Source organism: Chlorocebus sabaeus, chromosome 9, assembly GCF_047675955.1.
Source record: "Chlorocebus sabaeus isolate Y175 chromosome 9, mChlSab1.0.hap1, whole genome shotgun sequence".
NCBI lineage: Eukaryota > Metazoa > Chordata > Mammalia > Primates > Cercopithecidae > Chlorocebus > Chlorocebus sabaeus.
In genome coordinates this window covers 54,206,591-54,223,943 of record NC_132912.1, presented here as the reverse complement: position 1 = coordinate 54,223,943, position 17,353 = coordinate 54,206,591, and positions in this window count along the sequence as shown.

Genomic DNA, 17,353 nt, shown 5'->3' with positions numbered 1-17,353 from the left:
GTAGCTGGGACTGCAGGTACCTGCCACTACACTCGGCTAATTAAGTCTATTATTTTAAAAATTACATCTGTTTGTTTATTTGGATTTTTTTTTTTTTTTTTTTTTTTTTGAGACAGAATCTTGCTCTGTCACCTAGGCTGGAGTGCAGTTGCACAATCATGGCTCACTGCAGCCTTCACCACCTGGGCTCAATCAATCCTCCTGCCTCAGCCTCCCAAGTAGCAGGGACTACAGGCATGCACCACCGTGCCCAGCTAATTTTTATGTTGCTTTTTTTTTTGTAGAGATGTGTCTCACCGTGTCGCCCAGGCTGACTGGCTATTTTTTTCTGTTTTCTGTAGAGACAGGGGTCTCACTATGCTGCCCAGGCTGCTATCAAACTCCTGGGTTCAGCCTCCCAAAATGTTGGGATTACAGGTGTGAGCCACCACACTTGGCCTAAAAGCTACATCTGTTTTCATATGAACTACCTAGTACCTGGCAAGATGATGGGCTGAGGGGAGACCAGCAGGCTGAAGCCTCAGAGCGTCAGAGCATCCACCTCTGTTAGTGCATTCCTGCCATAGAAAGTTCATTTCGGAAAGAGGAATATTATCCTTTTTTTTTTTTTCCAGACAGGGTCTCACTCTGTTGCCCAGGCTGGAGTGCAGTGGTACGATCTCGGCTCACTGCAATCTCTGCCTCCTGGGTTCAAGTGATTCTTATGCCTCAGCCTCCTGAGTAGCTGGCATTGCAGGTGCCTGCCACCATGCCCCCCTAATAATCCAGCGAGGAATACTATTCCTTTTTAAATGACTGGCAGTTAGGACTGTTTGTTTTGTTTGCAGCAACCATGTAAAGGCAAAGCCACCCATGTGGTTTGGAAGGGCAGGAACTGGTCCTGTGCCAAGCTGTGCCTTCTCTCTCTGTGGTGGAGGGGGTGGTGGGGCCTGCAGGGAACTGGGCAAACTCAGGCCCTGCCAAAAGGGATGACAGATGCTCCCCTCCAGCTGGCAATAGCCGTGGGACAGAGAGGACCCAGAACTGCCAGATCTTTCCATATTTCAAAAGAAATGATTAATCTAACTTTTCATGAGAAGTCTCCTGATTTTTAAATGTTGCCAAGTAATTCTAATTTTATTTAAACACTGCTCACTATATAAACAATATACATCCAGCTCAGTATACAATACACATCCAGTCAAGCACTACCTAGGTTGAGTTACTCAAGGGTGGGATTATATGGTTTTATTCTTTCTGTGCCCCTCAAGACCTAGCATGGCACCTGATGTGTAACTGGTACTCCAAAATATATATGGAATAATGAACAAAATAATACAGTTAGGGAAATGAGACATACATATACTGACAATTATTTATTTATTTATGTTGATATGGAGTTTCACTCTTGTTGTCCAGGCTGGAGTGCAATGGCATGATCTCATTTCACTGCAGCCTCCATCTCCCGTGTTCAAGTGATTATCCTGCCTCAGCCTCTTGAGTTGCTGGGACTACAGGCATGCGCCAACATGTCCAGCTAATTTTTGTATTTTTGGTAGAGACAGGGCTTCACCATGTTGGCCAGGCTGGTCTCGAACTCCTGTCCTGAGGTGATCCTCTTGCCTCGGCCTCCCAAAGTGCTGGGATTACAGGCTTGAGCCACTGCGCCCAGCCTATATTGACAATTAATGATCGAACAGATGAATAGAATGGGTTGCGATGCAAATCACCACCATGCATCTTCATGATTCTCCCAGCAATGCAGTATTGATTTTGATTTACAATTTTGGCATAGTTAGCTCCAGGGGTTTCCACTTGGATGCCTTCATTGCATGAACTAAGGGGGTATTGTGGTGATTCTCACAATGGCTAAATATGGCTATTCAGGAATAGGGAAATAACTCCAGAATATTTTTGAGCATGTATCAGTCAGCTTAGGCTAAGTTATACTGAAGTAACAAATGGCCCAAATGTCAGAGGCTTACAATGAAAAAATTTTTTTCTCATATTGTATGTCCATCTTAGAGTAACTTCAGCTCTGCTTCAGGCCATCTTTGTTTGGGTACCCAGGCTGACAGTAGGCCCAATCTGGATGTTGCCAGAGGAAAAAGAGAGATGGCAAACCACACACTGCCTTAAACCTTCTGCTCAGAAGTGACATGTCACTAATGCTCACATTGCATTGACCAAAGTAAGTCTGCCCTCTATGGAGAATGATGTGTGGTTTTTCCACAGGGCAGTAACACAATATGTCACGATTGGCCTTTCTGGTCTCTGATATCTGGCCTATCTCCAGGCCTGATGTCATTGGGATGGGGAAAGACTATAGTGCCTCAGAATCAAGCTAAAACACCATTTATCACCTGATCCCCATAAACTCAATTCCTACCAGTGGATCAAAGAGGCGTTCTGGATCCCCAGAAAAGAGAGGTAGAGCTCATTATTGTGTCCCATAATCTCAGAGAAAATTATTTTTTCCCCCCACTGCACAGTTAATCTGGAAAAAGCTTGTAGGCCTGTAGTGGTTAATTTTATGTGCCGAGTTGACTAAGCCATGGGTTGCCTAGATATTTAGTTAAACATTATTCTGGGGACCTGGCTCAGTGGCTCATGCCTGTATTCCCAGTACTTTGGGAGGCCCAGACAGGTGGATCAGGAGGTCAGGAGTTTGAGATGAGCCTGGCCAACATAGTGAAACCCTGTCTCTACTAAAAATACAAAAATTAGGCCAGGCGCAGTGGCTCACACCTGTAATCCCAGCACTTTGGGAGGCCGAGGCGGGTGGATCACGAGGTCAGGAGATCGAGACCATCCTGGCTAACACGGTGAAAACCCATCTTTACTAAAAACACACACCAAAAAACTAGCTGGGCGTGGCAGCGTGTGCCTGTAGTCCCAGCTACTCAGGAGACTGAGGCAGGAGAATGGCATGAACCCGGGAGGCAGAGCTTGCAGTGAGCCAAGATCATGCCACTGCACTCCAGCCTGGGCGACACAGAGAGACTCTGCCTCAAAAAAAAAAAAAAAGTACAAAAATTAGCCAAGCATGGTGGTACACACCCACAGTCCCAGCTACTTGGGAAGCTGAGGCAAGAGAATCGCTTGAACCCAGGAGGCAGAAGCTATGGTGAGCCAAGATCATGCCACTGCACTCCAGCCTAGGCAACAGAGTGAGACTCCATCTCAAAAAAACAAAACAAAACATTATTCTGAGTATGTCTGTGAGAGTGTTTCTGGATGAGATTAGCATTTGAACCAGTAGACTTAGTAAAGCAGATGGCCCTCCCCAGTGTGGGTGGAACTCATCCATAAACTTGACTGTTTCTACTTGAGTGTCTGTGACCTGGGACATCAGTCTTCTCCTGTCTTTGGACTTAGTCATGAACTAGAACTTACACCATCAACTATCCTGGGGCTCTAGCTTGCCAACTGCAGTTCTTGGGACTTCTCAGCCTCTATACTCATGTGAGCAAATTCCTTATAATAAATCTCTTGCTGGGCATAATAGCTCACACCTGTAATCCCAGCACTTTGGGAGGCTGACATGGGCAGATTGCTTGAGTTCATGAGCATCCTGAGCTACACAGTGAAACCCTCTCTCTACAAAAAATACACAAATTAGCAGGTCATGGTGGTATGTGCCTGTAGTTCCAGCTACTCGGGAGGCTGAGGGTGGAAGGATGGCTTGAGCCCAGAAGGCAGAGGTTGTAGTAAGCTGAGATTGCACCACTGCACTCCAGGACAATAGAGCCAGATCTCGTCTGAAAATAAATAAATAAATATCTGTGTGTGTGTGTACACATAAATGTATATGTGTGTGCATATATAAATGTATATATGTATATGTATATATAAATGTATATAGGTATATGTATGTATATATGTATATATACACATATATGATATATACACACACACCATATTTATTTATTTATTTATTTATTTGTGGTTCTTTTTACTTGGGGAACCCACATTAATACAGATTTTGGTACTAAGAAGTGGGGTGTTGCGTAACAAATACCTAAACATATGGAGGCACCTTTGGAACTGGACAGTGGGTAGAGGCTGCAAGAGTTTTGAGGTAAGTATTAGAAATATGGACATTAAGGGAAATCTTGTTGAAGTCACAGGCAGAAATAAGGAACATGTTATTGGAAACTGAAGGAATGATGATCCTCATAATAAAATGGCAAAGAACTTGGCTGAATTATGTTCCTGTGTTTTGTGGAAGATAGAATTTGTGGGTGATAAAACTGGATACTTAGCTGAGGAGATTTCTAAGCAAAGTGTTGAAGGAATGGTTTGGTTCCTCCTCATTGCTTACAGTAAGGTGTGAGAAGAGAGAGATGAATTGAAAAAGGAATTGTTAAGCAAAAAAGCACCAGAACTTGAAGATTTGGATGATCCTCAGCCTGTTTGTATTGCAAAAAATAAGAAAGCTTGTTCTGAAAGGAATACTAAGGGTGTGACCAGACTATCACTTTGCCAGTTTGAACAAAAGGGGACAGATATGGGATGAAATGAAGAAAAACTGTTGGACTTCTTAGATTCTATGAATCTAAGAACAATGAATCTATTTGGCTGCAAAATGTGTGTTTTTCTTCAAAAAGATGGAAAAATGACCTTAAGAACCCCAATGGCAATTGAAAGACCTGCCTCAATTTCAACTGGCCAGATGGCCACCACTTAAAGTCTTGGAGGTGGAACCATCATGCAAAGCCTTCAGACTAGGCTGCCTAGAGCCTTGGAGGTCACACCCTGCTTGGCAGAGCTGCAGAGGCAGGATCACTGTCCCAGTGAGCCCTGAAGGTGGACCAACACCCCAGTGGGTCCACACAGCAAAGCATCAAACCAAAGAGGATTTTTCTCAGACTTAAGATCAAATGGAACACACCTTGATAAGTTTTGGACTTGCTTGGGACATATCACCCTGTCCTTCTTTCCTATTTCTTTCTTTCTTTTTTTTTTTTTTTTGAGACAGAGTTTCGCTCTTGTTGCCCAGGCGAGAGTGCAATGGCACAATCTCGGCTCACTGCAACCTCCACCTCCCGGGTTCAAGCAATTCTCCTGCCTCAGCCTCCCTAGTAACTGAGGAAGAGAAGGAGATCTCTCTCTTCACATACATGCACCTTGGCCATGTGAGGGTATAGCAAGAAGGCAGCCATCAACAAGCCAGGAAAAGAGAGATGTACAGCCCATATGTTTCTACAGGATCAGGTATAACTGAAAAACTCTAAGTCTGGCAAACAGAGGCTTGACTCAAGCCATCATGATAAAAAGAAATAGTTTTTGTCCCAATTTGCAAGCCTGAGTCAGCTCTTAGGTCCAGAGCCCCTTGAATAAATGCACCCTGAAGGAAAGAGCCTACAATAACTTTCTGAGTATGTAGTATAGCACTTCCTCCAAGCCTTTCCTTAGGAGGCCTTGTGTTAATCAACTCGGGCTACTAAAACAAAATATGATAGATTGGGTGACTTAAACAACAGAAATTTAACTCTCACAGTTCTGGAGGCTGAGAAGTCCAACATCAAGGTTCTGGCTAATTCAGTTCCTGGTGAGGTGATTCTTTGTAAAATTCAAATCATTTTCATTCTGTCATTCACATGAGGAACACTGGTTGAGAAAGGTTGCACTAAAAAAGTATTAGGGGATAATCACATCAGCAACTTACTCTCACATGCTCCTTCATTGGGAGTGGGGAGGGAATCTGAGATTATTTCAAGTTTAAAAAGAAAGAAAGACAAAGAATATGCTATAAATTCTCAGTCTAAAGCATGGTCCAGTGACTTTCTGTGATTGTGTTAAAAGAATAGCCACAGGGCTGAAGTAGCCAAAAATTGACCTGAAGTTTGAGCAATAGCCTGATAAATGACAGTATCGGTTGAATTCATAGCCTCACCAAGTTTCTTAGGTTGAAGTAAAGGCAATGATGAGCAAATAGGAGGATTCTCAAAAGTGCACTGAGGCTTACAGTACTGCACTGAGCCTTGGTTGTCTGTGGAGTCACCTTGTCTGAAGAGCTCTTAGAGACCTCACTAGAGGAATGACCTGCTAGAGGAGTTGAATTCTGCACATCCCCACCCAGTGCTGAATCCAGACCTACTGCTAGAACTGTGGTTCTCAATCTCAGCTGCACATTGGAATCACCTGGAAACCTCAAAAGATGCTGGATCTCATCTCCCAAAAATTTGACTTAATTGGTCTGGGATCTAATGTATTTATTTATTTATCTATTTATTTTTATTTTTATTGAGACAGAGTCTCACTCTGTCACCTAGGCTGGAGTACAGTGGCACAATCTCACTCACTGCAGCCTCCCCCTCCTGGGTTCAAGTGATTCTCTTGCCTTAGCCACCTGAGTAGATTACAGGCATGCACCATCATGCCTGGCTAATTTTTGTGTTTTTAGTAGAGATGGGGTTTCAACATGTGGGCCAGACTGGTCTTAAACTCCTGTTCTCAGGTGATCTACCCACCTTGACCTCCCAAAGTTCTGGGATTGCAGGCATGAACCACTACACCTGGTCCAATTATTCTTTTTGTTGTTGTTGTTGTTGAGATGGAGTTTCACTCTTGTTGCCCAGGCTGGAGTGCAATGATATGATCTTGGCTCACTGCAATGTCTGCCTCCCAGGTTCAAGCAATTCTCCTGCCTCAGCCTCCAGAGTAGCTGGGATTACAGGCATGCGCCACCACGCCCGGCTAATTTTGTCTTTTTTGTAGAGATGGGGTTTCTCCATATTGGTCAGACTGGTCTCGAACTCCTGACCTTAGGTTATCCGCCTGCCTTGGCCTCCCAAAGTGCTGGGATTACAGGTGTGAGCCACTGTGCCCGGCCGCAATTATTCTTAATACACTATTTGTATGATCATTCCCCTGTATGTCACCCATCTTCCAATACTGCTGCCACCCCCATATAAGCACAGACACCCTCCTCAGACACACTTGGGCTTCAACTCCTCAAGCCAGCCTGTCTCTCTCACATGGATGCCTTTTTTATCCTGCTCGGGCTCTGAACAGCTATGCCCAGTTTCCCAGATCTGTGTATGTCCTCCTTACTCTGCTCGGGCTTTGAGACCACATACCAGGCTGCCCCTCCACATGAATGCTCTCCATAGGGATCTTAAAATTCTTTGATACATCAATCTTCAAAAGGTGCAGCCTACTTCCCCTCCCATTCAGTGTGGGCTGGATTTAGCAACTGACTTTTAATGAATACAATATGATGGAAATGATACTATATGACCCTCTAGGCTAGATTGTAAAAGGGATAACTTCTTTTGTCTCACTCTCTAGACAGGCTCACTCTAGAAGAAACTAGTTGCCATGTTGTGAAACTAGTTGCCATGTTATGAGGATACTCAACAGTCCTGTGGAGCGGGCCACCGTGTAGAAAGATCGCATGTGGAAAGAAACTGACTTGCTAGCAGCAACTTTCCAGGTATGTGTGAAATAAGCCACCTTGGAAGCAGATCCTCCAGCCTCTCAGTCAAGACTTAAGAGAATTTCAGCCTTCAATCATTTAGTCTGTCAGCCATGACCCCAGACACTGCAGAACAGAGACAAGCATTTCTGCTATGCCCTGTCTGAATTCTTGACCCACAGGAGCTGTGAGATAGTGAAAGATTATTGCCATTTTGACCTTCTAAGTTTTGGTGTCATTTCTTTTCTTTTTTTTTTCTTTTAATTGAGACAGAGTCTCGCTCTGTTGCCCGGGCTGGAGTGCAGTGGCGCGATCTCGGCTCCCTGCAACCTCCGCCTCCCAGGATCAAGTGATTCTCCTATCTCAGCCTCCCGAGTAGCTGGGGTTACAGGCGAGCACCACCATGCCTGGCTAATTTTTTTGTATTTTTAAGAGAGACAGGGTTTCACCATGATGGCCAAGCTGGTCTCGAACTCCTGACCTTGTGATCCACCCGCCTCAGCCTCCCAATGTGCTGGGATTACAGGCATGAGCCACCGTGCCTGGCCTGGTATAATTTCTTATGCAGTGAGAAATAACTAATACACTTTCATTACCCTGCTCAGAATCTATTATGGTGTGAATGCTCCCCCGGGATTCACGTGTCAGAAACTTAAGCTCCAGTGCAACAGTGTTGAGAGGTGAGGCCTTCTTGGAGGTGTTCAGATCATGGGGGCTCCACACTTATGAGTGGATTAATGCCTCTGTAAAAGGGCTTGGGAAGTGGGTTCCTTCCCTCTTACCCTTCCACCTTTTACCATGTGAAGACGCAGCAAGAAGGCCTTGCACAACGCCAGTACCTTGATCTTGGGCTTCCCACCCTCTAGAACTGTGAGAAATAAATTTCTGTTTTTTATAAAGTACTCAGTTTCAGATACTCTGTTATAGCAGTGCAAAACAGACTAAGACAGGCTCTCATACTCTTACCAAGCTACTCCTCTGCAGTGATGCCCTTCTCATCCTTCTCACACTAGGTCATCCTCCTATGTAGACACCCTCCTCATCCAGCTCAAGTCCTGACTCTGAAGGCCAGGCAGCCCTCCTATCCTAATGCCTTCCTTACCCCACGAGGCTCCAGCATCCCGCTCCATGCCTCCATAGCTCCCTCCTCTCCAGGCGCAAATGCCTTTCTTGCTGTGTCTTACCTAATGCCCTTAGGATTGAACTTTTCAGGAAACAAAGAGAAGACAAGAGAAGGGAAGGATTGCTTATCAACCTCTTTCCTGAAATTGCCCAGCAGAGTTCAAAGCAATGGTGACACCCATAGTCCTTGAATTACTCATTTCCTGTATGCTGTTGTGGGTGGCAGCCCCTGGATCCCCCAGAGCCTTGCCCAGTGAGTACTTCATTAAAGGTAACCCTAAACAACAGTTGCATCACTTCTTTCTTTGCCACATGCCGTAACTTACAAGTTCCCATCCCTAAATGATTATTGTATTAGTTATCTCTTGATGCATAATACATTACCCCACAGCTTAGAGACTTAAAACAACGCACACTAGCCGGGCGCGGTGGCTCCAGCCTGTAATCCCAGCACTTTGGGAGGCCGAGACGGGCGGATCACGAGGTCAGGAGATCGGGACCATCCTGGCTAACACGGTGAAACCCCCTCTCTACTAAAAAATACAAAAAATCTAGCTGGGCGAGGTGGCAGGCGCCTGTAGTCCCAGCTACTCGGGAGGCTGAGGCAGGAGAATGGCGGGAACCCGGGAGGGTGAAGCTTGCAGTGAGCCGAGATCCGGCCACTGCACTCCAGCCTGGGTGACAGAGCGAGACTCCGTCTCAAAAAAAAAAAAAAAAAAAAAAACCCACACACACACTTGTGATCTCACAGCATTGGTGGGTCAGGAATCTGGGCACAGTTTGTGTCCTCTGTGCCAGCTCTCACAAGGTGGCAGTCAAGGTGTCAACTGAGGCTGCGTTCTCATCTGAAGACTGGGGATGGATCTATGTTCAACCTCAGTCACCTGCTTCTTTTTTTTTTTTTTTTTTTTTTTTTTTTTTGAGACGGAGTCTTGCTCTGTCGCCCAGGCTGGAGTGCAGTGGCCGGATCTCAGCTCACTGCAAGCTCCGCCTCCCGGGTTCATGCCATTCTCCTGCCTCAGCCTCCTGAGTAGCTGGGACTACAGGCGCCCGCCACCTCGCCCGGCTAGTTTTTTTTGTAGTTTTAGTAGAGACGGGGTTTCACCGTGTTAGCCAGGATGGTCTCGATCTTCTGACCTTGTGATCCACCCGCCTCGGCCTCCCAAAGTGCTGGGATTACAGGCTTGAGCCACCGCGCCCGGCCTCACCTGCTTCTTGACAGGATTCAGTTTCTTACAAACTGTTGGCAGAGATCAACCTCAATTTCTTGCCATTTGGAGCTCTCCAGCATGTCAGCTTGCTTTATCAAAGCATGCAGACACAGAAGGCGTAGAGAAAGACAGAAGTCACAGACTTTGATAACCTAATCATGAAAGTCATATCTCAACACTTCTGCCATATTGTTTTTGTTAGAAGCAAATCACTGGGTCTAGATTACATGGGTGAACACCAGGAGGCAGAAATCTTGGTGAGCCATCTTTTTTGCCTTTTTTTTTTTTCTTTTTCCTTTCTTTCTTTTTTTTGTTTTGTTTTGTTTTGAGAGGGAGTCTTGCTCTGTTGCCCAGGCCAGAGTGCAGTGACATGATCTCACTTCCTCTGCCTCCCAGGTTCAAGTGATTCTCCTGCCTCAGCATCCTGAGTAACTGGGATTACAGGCATGCACCACCACACCCAGCTAATTTATGGTTAGCCATCTTAAAGGCAACCTACCACAGTAATCTTCAACCCTATCTAGGGAAGAAGACCAGTCTCATATCTCCTCCATTCCCCTAAGTCTACTGCTTATACCTTATACCTCATATGAATTGCTCTTCTATTTAGGATTCTTGGTTGCAAAATTAAAAACTGATTCTGGTTACCTTATGCAAAAATGGTCTCTATAAAATTAGGCTTAGAAGCTGGGCACGGTGGCTCACACTTGTAATCCCAGCAGTTTGGGAGGCCAAGGCAAGCAGACCATAAGGTCAGGAGTTCGAGACCAGCCTAGCCAATACGGTGAAACCCCATCTCTACTAAAAATACAAAAATTAGCTGGGCATGGTGGTGCATGCCTGTAGTCCCAGTTACTCAGGAGGCTGAGGCAGAAGAATCACTTGAACCCTGGAGGTTACAGTGAACTGAGATCACGCCACTGTACTCCAGCCTGGGTGATAGAGCGAGACTCCACCTCAAAAAATAAATAAATAGGCCGGGTGTGGTGGCTCACGCTTGTAATCCCAGCACTTTGGGAGGCTGAGGCGGGCGGATCACAAGGTCAGGAGATTGAGACCATGGTGAAACCCCGTCTCTACTAAAAATACAAAAAATTAGCCAGGTGCGATGGCGGGCACCAAAAGTCCCAGCTACTCAGGAGGCTGAGGCAGGAGAATGGCATGAACCCGGGAGGTGGAGCTTGCAGTGAGCCGAGATTGCGCCACTGCACTCCAGCCTGGGGAACAGAGCGAGACTCCATCTCAAAAATAAATAAATAAATAAATAAATAAATAAGGCTTAGAATTCTAAGAATTTTTTTTTTTATGTTCTCAAAAATGACCACTAGGTATGTAGTGAATACATCATGGTGTTTGTTTGTTTGTTTGTTTTCTTTAGAGACAAGATCTCGTCATATTGCCCAGGATGGTCTCAAACTCCTGGGCTCAGGCTATCCTCCCACTTTGCCCTCCCAAAGTGCTAAGATTACAGGCGTGAGCCACTGCACCCGGCCCATTGTGGTTTTTTCAATGAGTGAGTGAAAGGATAAATATAAAAGTGAATAAATTAACAAAATCCCCAGTAGTGAGTGCATGTTATCTGGTGGCAGTATTTGGCTTGGGAAATCCCTTAAAAACTGGAGCTGTTTTATTTATTTAGTTAGTTACTTAGTTAGTTAGTTAGTTAGTTTTTTTGTTTGTTTGCTTTTTGTTTTTCTGAGACAGAATCTCACTCTGTCACCCAGGCTGGAGGGCAGTGGCATGATCTTGGCTCACTGCAACCTCCGCTTCCCAGGTTCAAGCGATTCTCCTGCCTTGGCCACCCGAGTAGCTGGGATTACAGGCACCCGCCATCACACCTGGCTAATTTTTGTATTTTTAGTAGAGATGGAGTTTTACCATGTTGGCCAGGTTGGTCTCAAACCCCCAACCTCAAGTGATCCATCCCCCTCGGCCTCCCAAAGTGCTGGGATTTCAGACTTGAGCCACAGCGCCTGGCCTTAGACTCCACTATTGATGTAAAGAATCTCCAAGGACATGTGGACATTTTTTAAAAACATCACAGGAGCCATTAAGCTGGCTGCTCTGGGCTCTGTAAGTGAAGTCTTCCCAGGCAAATGCAATGACAGCTGAATAATGAGGAGGGTGCACACCAACTTTAGGAAACAGACATGGGGATGGACCCTGGGCATGCCATGGTCTAGGGCATGAAGCACAAGCAGAGTTCGTTTTCTACGCCCAGTGCTGGGTCTCATCTCAGGTGCCCAACTTGCTTGCTCTTCAAGCCGGCTCCTTCTTGGGCAGTGCAATCTGATCTGGCAAAAGAAGCACAAGCTTTGAATGCAGACAGACCTGTTTCCAAGCCTGGTTATGCCACCTACTAACACTCAAACTTGGATGAGTTACTCCCTATCTCTTTAAGGATTCTATCAGTCAGGGTTCTGCAGAAAACAGATGACACCCTCGATTGGGTAATTTGAGGAGAGTTTAATAAAAGCACTATTTACAAAGGTGAGGGTAAGGTGTAGAGTAACCATGAGGGATAGTGCAGTACTCCAGTACTCCGGGACTAGGAGCAATAGGGCTGTTGCCTCCCCTGGGCATAAAGGGGCCAGCCAGGGGAGTGGTTTTCAGAACCCGGAGACAGAGAGACTGTGTGCAGGGCACACCTGTATGGAAATGGGGCCTTCAGTGCTGCCCACAGCCAGTCAGTGGAGGCTCTGCAGAGGGAACCAGGGAACGTGCACTCAGCTGCGGCCTGTCACCTCCTGCTGGTGCCAAGGGAAAGCAGAAGAGGAAGGAGCTTGCTGATGCTGTCTCAAAGACTCAGCTTCTGGGGGTTGAGTGAAGAGCCAATCTGGAGGGACAAACAGAACATACCCAACACAGAGTTTACACGAAAAAAGGTATAAACCCAGCCTGGCCCAGAGAAGACACTTAATAGAGCTCAGTTCCAACTCCCTGCTCAAATGTTTACTTAATAGAGAAAGCAAGCAATGGTGTAGAAGAGGTGCTGGGCTTTACTTTGCATAATAATGCACACAAGTCAGCCGGGCGTGGTGGCTCATGCCTGTAATCCTAGCACTCTGGGAGGCTAAGGCAGGCAGATTACCTGAGGTCATGAGTTCGAGACCAGCCTGGCCAACATGGGGAAACCCCGTCTCTACTAAAAATACAAAAATTAGGCAGGCGTGGTGGCGTGTGCCTGTAATCTCAGCTACTTGGGAGGCTGAGGCTGGAGAGTTGTTTGAGCCCGGGAGGTGGAGGTTGCAATGAGCAGAGATCATGCCATTGCACTCCAGCCTGGGCGACAAAGCGAGACTCTGTCTCCAAAAAAAAAAAAAAAAAAAAAAAAAAATGCAAACAAGTGTGTCTTAACACAAAACACTTTGGTGAACATTTATAATTTGCCCCCAGGAAGGAGGAAAGGCAAATGTATCCTGTTTGGGAGGCACACCACAGCCTAGAGCAGCATCTAGTGGTAAATACATGGGAAAATATGGGAATTCTAGATATTCCCACGAAACCAACTGTTACAAACCCAAGTAATGGTTTCCAGGCAGATTGGACAGGTTTGTCTAGGCCTCCTGGAATTTGGATGCCACAATTCTTTTCTTTTCTTTTCTTTTCTATTCTTTTCTTTTCTTTTTTTTTTTTTTGAGACGGACTCTCCCTGTATTGCCCAGACTGGAGGACAGTGGTGCGATCTCAGCTCACTGAAACCAGGTTCAAGAGATTCTCCTGCCTCAGCCTCCCGAGTAGTTGGGTCTACAGGCGTGCATCACCATGCCTGGCTAATTTTTAGTAGAGACAGGGTTTCACCATGTTGACCAGGCTGGTCTCGAATTCCTGACCTCAAGCGATCCACCAGCCTTGGCCTCCCAAAGTGCTGAGATTACAGGCGTGAGCCACCGCACCCGGCCTGGATGCCACATTTCTAATCACCTCTTTCTTGGAACCCATCTGATGACTTAACCATGTAAAAAGTGCCAGCAGAGGATTCAGAATAAATTTCAAAACCGCAGTGAACCGTGTTGCCTGACAAAAATGGGAACTGACATTTAGTTGTCACCCATCAGACAACCTCAAGGAAGTGTCTGCTTCACTTCTGTCCTTCCCTTTTCTTATTGGAAATACAATATAAGGACATAAGTGGTGTTTTAAAAAAAGAAAATCGCTTGTAATCCCACACCATCAACAGCCCCTTTTTTGCAAGTGTGCTTTCTGGCCTTTGCTCTTGTAACTTCATATTATTATATGGTTATAGACTACTTACTCTGCTTGTGTTTTTCAACAAAGACACCACAAAGACTTCCTAAGTATGAATCTTTAATCATTGCATAATATCCATTGAGAAGATATACTATAATTTATCAGTTATTCCCTTATTGTACAAATTCTGCTCTCCCCGCCGCCGATTTTTTGTTTCTTTTATAAAAAAATGTTTTTGGTCAGGTGTAGTGGCTCAAAAATAAAAGTTCTCACGGACTTTAAAAAAATTTATATATATTTATTTTTCGAGTTGGGGTCTCCTTCTGTCACCCAGGCAGGAGAGCAGTGGCGCAACTATAGCTCACTGCAGGCTTGAACTCCTGGCCCCAAGCCATCTGTATTAGTCAGTTTTCATGCTGCTGATAAAGACATATCTGAGACTGGGAAGAAAAAGAGGTTTAATGGATTTACAGTTCTGTATGGCTGCGGAGACCTCACAATCATGGTGGAAGGCAAGGAGGACCAAGTTACATCTTACACAGATGGCAGCAGGCAAAGAGAGAGAGCTTGTGCAAAGAAACTCCCATTTTTAACTATCAGATCTCGTGAGATTTATTCACTATCATAAGAACAGCATAGAAAAGATCTGCTCCCATCACTCAATTAATTACCTCCCACCGGGTCCCTCCCACAACACATGGGAATTCAAGGTGAGATTTGGGTAGGGACACAGTCAAACCGTATTATTCAGCCCCTGCCCCTCCCATATCTCATGTCCTCACATTTCAAAACTAATCATGCCTTCCCAACAGTCCCTCAAAGTCTTAACTCATTTCCGCATTAACTCAAAAGTCCACAGTCCAACGTCTTATCTGAGACAAGGCAAGTCCCTTCCACCTATGAGCCTGTAAAATCAAAAGCAAGTTAGTTGCTTCCTGGATACAATGAGGGTGCAGGCATTGGGTAAATACAGCTGTTCCAAATGAGAGAAATTGGCCAAAACAAAGGGGCTACAGGCTCCATGCAAGTCTGAAGTCCAGCTCCAAAATGATCTCCTTTGATTCCATGTCTCACATCCAGGTTATACTGATGCAAGAGGTGGGTTCCCGTGGTCTTGGGAAGCTCCACCTATGTGGCTTTGGAGGTATAGCCCCCCGCCCAGCTGCTTTCACAGGCTGGCATTGAGTGTCTGCAGATTTTCCAGGCACATGGTACAAGCTGTTGGTTGCTCTACCATTCTGGAGTCTGGAGGATGGTGGCCCTCTTCTCACAGCTCCACTAGATGGTGCCCCAGTAGGGACTCTGTGTGGGAACTCGAACCTCACATTTCCCTTCTGCACTGTCCTAACAGAGATTGTCCATGAAAGCCCTGCCCCTGCAGCAAACTTCTGCTTGGGCATCTGGGTGTTTCCTTACATCTTCTGAAATCTAGGAGGAGGTTCCCAAACCTCAACTCTTGACTTCTGTGCACTGGCAGGCTCAGTACCATGTGGAAGCTGCCAAGGTTTAGAGCTTGTACCCCTGAAGCCATGGCCCAAGCTCTACATTAGCTCTTTTCAGCCACGGCTGGAGTGACTGGAGCAACTGGAATGTATGGCACCAAGTTCCTAGGCTACACACAGCATGGGGACCCTGGGCCTGGCCCATGAAACCACTTTTTCTTCCTAGGCCTTTGGGCCTGTGATGGGAGGGGCTGCCATGAAGACCTCTGACATGCCCTGGAGAAATTTTCCCCATTGTCTTGAAGGTTAACATTTGGCCCCCAGTTACTTATGCAAATTTCTGCAGCCACCTTGGTTTTCTTCTAAAAAATGGGATTTTCTTTTCTATCACATTGTCAGGCTGCAAATTTTCTGAACTTTTATGTTCTGCTTCCCTTATAAAACTGAATGCCTTTAACAGTACCCAAGTTACCTCTTGAATGCTTTGCTGCTTGGAAATTTCTTCCACCAGATACCCTAAATCATCTCTCTCAAGTTCAAAGTTCCACAAATCTCTAGGGCTGGGGCAAAATGCTGCCAGTCTCTTTGTTAAAACATAACAAGAGTTATCTTTGCTCCAGTTCCCAACAAGTTCCTCATCTCCATCTGAGACCACCTCAACCTGATTTCATTGTTCGTATCATCAGTATTTTGGTCAAAGCCATTCATCAAGTTTCTAGTGAGTTCAAAATTTTCCCACATTTTCCTGTCTTCTTCTGAACCCTCTAAACTGTTCCAACCTCTGCCTGTTACCCAGTTCCAAAATCGGTTCCACATTTTTGGGTATCTTTTCAGCAGCACCCAACTCTACTGGTACCAATTTACTGTATTAGTCCATTTTCACCCTGCTGATAAAGACATACCCAAGACTGGGAAGAATGGACTTACAGTTGCATATGGTTGGGGAGGCCTCACAATCATGATGGAAGGCAAGGAGGAGCAAGCTACATTTTACATGATGGCAGAAGGCAAAAAGGAGCTTATACAGGGAAACTCATGTTTTTAAAACTACTAGATCTTGGCCAGGCGTGGTGGCCCACGCCTGTAATTCCAGCACTTTGGGAGGCCAAGGTGGGTGGATCATGAGGTCAGGAGATCAAGACCATCCTGGTTAACACAGTGAAACCCCGTCTCTACTAAAAATACAAAAAAAAAAAAAAAAAAAAAAAAATAGCCAGCTGTGGTGATGGGTGCCTGTAGTCCCAGCCACTCAGGAGGCTGAGGCAGGAGAATGGCGTGAACCTGGGAGGTGGAGCTTGCAGTGGGCCCAGATTGCGTCACTGCTCTCCAGACTGGGCGACAAAGCGAGACTCTGTCTCAAAAAACAAACAAACAAACAAACAAACAAACTACTAGATCTGGTAAGACTTATTCACTATCATGAGAATAACACGGGAAAGAACTGCCCCCATGATTCAATTACCTCCCACTGGGTCCCTCCCACAACATGTGGGAATCCAAGATGAGATCTGGGTGGGAACACAGCCAAACCGTATCACCATCCTCCCACCTCAGCCTCCCATAGTGCTGGGATTATAAACCTGAGCTACTGTGCCCTACCATGGACTTTTTTTTTTTTTTTTTGAGACAGACTGTCACCCTGTCATCCAGGCTGGAGTGCAGTGGCGCAATCTCAGCTCACTGCAACCTCCAACTCCCAGGTTCAAACGATTCTCCTGCCTCAGCCTACCAAGTAGCTGGATTACAGGCATCTACCACCACGCCCAGCTAATTTTTGTATTTTTAGTAGAGATGGAGTTTCACCATGTTGGACCAGGCTGGTTTCGAACTCCTGGCCTCAGGTGATCTGCCTGCCTCGGCCTCCCAAAGTGCTGGGATTACAGGCGTGAGACACCGCACCCGGGAGGACACTTTTATACATCAAAGTTAGTCCTTCTTGAGGTTTATTTTCCCAAAATGACTGCAGTGGGATTCGGGGTGTGAGA